The sequence below is a fragment of the Varroa jacobsoni genome, unplaced genomic scaffold, assembly GCF_002532875.2.
Source record: "Varroa jacobsoni isolate VJ856 unplaced genomic scaffold, vjacob_1.0 scaffold_1435, whole genome shotgun sequence".
Lineage (NCBI taxonomy): Eukaryota > Metazoa > Arthropoda > Arachnida > Mesostigmata > Varroidae > Varroa > Varroa jacobsoni.
Genome location: NW_019214337.1, coordinates 62,519 through 64,996, shown reverse-complemented (window position 1 = coordinate 64,996; position 2,478 = coordinate 62,519).

The window sequence follows — 2,478 nt, the reverse complement described above, 5'->3', positions numbered from 1 at the left end:
TTTTCTACGTGAAATTGTAATGTGCGAGGAAATAAGTGTTTGAAGCGGTATATCACTAGAGCACTGAACTCGACTATCCTTTAGCTTTTATAGAAATGAATGAACGAATTTTTCGTCGGTGTGGGATTTAATACTCGCGTAATCGCATTGGATAATTAAATTATCTTTGCTTATTAGTGATGCAGGCGTGAGGACACAGTTAAATGCATTAGTTGATAATGACTGGGAAGTATACTGCTCTCGCAACAAGGCATAAATTTGAAGTCCTTAGAGACTTCACGTTCTGAAACTTCACAGGGTGAAGCATCGGGGACTGTTTTATGTCATTGACCGAAGGCTGTGAGTCAACTGAATTGCATTTTGTTATTGAACAAGTACTTTTGACGTTTACTGATGTTTGAACGAAGGCCTGTGTATTAACGCGGGCCTGTATCCCGCCATCTCCGCCGTGCATCTCCGCCAAAGAGTGGCGAAGTACTTATGTATCAATCACAATATTTATGACAACAGCCATTTCGAAGTGATGAAATGAATTAATTTTGACTTTGGTAATGCTTATAATGTAAATGTACTAGAGCAAAGCACTTGAACGTTGACGGATTGGGTTTATCAGTAGGCAACTTTAGTAGTAAAACCTAGGGTTTATGATTTTTTCAGTAAGTAGCAGGAAATCTTGCCGATGTTCTATGTCAGTCAATCAGACTGTGCATAATCCAAGTACTGGACTCATTGCATTGACGCATTATTAGTAATCATTTTTGAACGCCACTTTTTGAGTGACCTTTCGCGGCATTCAAATCCCATGTATGTTTCGATGTTCCTTGCTCAAGCTTGGTCATTAGGGTTGAAGGCCGTTTATGATATAAATAAATGTTTTTAGGACATTTGACGGAAAATTGTACAAATCAGGTGATTTTATCAATTATGACAATCAATGAACGACGTTGATAGCTATTGGTTCGGAAGGTAGTCGAACAACCTTAATAGTACATGTGACATCGGATGAGCGACAAATTCGATCTGTAGCCCTTGTTACTGGATACTGACCATTTCGAAGCCAAAGTACCGACGTCAATGTGCTAGCTACGACTATGTGGACGACAGGTACGTATGGATCCATACACGAGATTAAAACCTAGGCAGTGTTGACTAAACCTCTTGAAATATTGTTGTTATATGAAAACCAATTGGTGAATGGATTTGTCAACTTGGACCAGCATCGGTGAGGACCGTCACATCCACACATGCGAGTCAATGATGCCCATAAAATGTGATACTTCAATTCCATGAAGTATGAAATGACAACCGCTATAGGCGTGACGTGAAATCGTACGTGATTATTTAGCCAACCAGCTATTATACGTTGATGAGTTAGGCTTGCGTTTGAATTATGCTGTCTAAATTTTAACGTTGCGTATATGATAGCTTATTACCAATTTAAAAATTCCGATTCTACATAAACGTTGCTTTGAGGCTTTCGCGCACGCTTAAGGGTCCTCGGGGTAGGGCACAGGCCCAGCAGAAATACCAGCTGATAGAGCTAAAGGCTAAGCATTCAACACAGACATATTTAATACTTCTGCAAGTGGACTTATTTTACTAGGATCAAGAACGGACGATCGCACTGCCGTGTGCTTCGGAGATACCTTGAATCTGTCGATTAAAGACCACCAATTTTTGTTTATAGGCTTCCAGTCCTCCTGAACTTGGCACTAAGGATCTAATTTTTTCTACGTAGGACCTTGCTGATTGACTATACTGCTAATTAGTCTAACTTTGTAGACCCACGTTGCGTATACGTATGATTGATGGAGATCCCAAGAGAAACTTGACCGAAATACCTATTGATAATTGCATACGCTGCTGCTACCTAAAATAGATATATTATTTTAGACTGCCTTAAACTCGTCGTGCAATGATTTGTTGGAACAGTGGTGGCGACAGCGATGGTTCATTACGCATTTCCCATTGAAAATTATTCCACACAAGCACAATACCACTGCAGGAAGCTGCTTTGAAGAAAGCTATCTATGCACACTCATTAAGCTTGAGGAGCATCAATGCCTAGTCTTTATGGCAGTAGCAGCAGAAGCGTTATGAAGTACCGCTGCTTTACAGAGGAAGCGAAACCTTCTTTGACGAATTTTTGTCTTGTTAAATTCGTCGTCCCTTCCATCACTTACGTTGTCTTCGTCGTCGTCATCTTGTCTATCGGACCAGCGTTAGCTGTCGGCTTCGGGAGAAAGCTCCAAGGAAAATAGGATATTTCTCTTAGATCCTGAAACCAGATGGGTGACAAATATCTTTCAGCCGACCTCATGGCTTCGACCGGTGCGTCTATGTGAGTACGTCACCCTGTGTTCGCGTATCTGTCTGCGAAAGCTGTACGTGTGTATGTGTTGGCTGATATGAGACTTTCAATTTTCTTTTTCGCGGCGAAGCTGCATGAACGCCAACGATTGCAACAGCTGCCGTTTA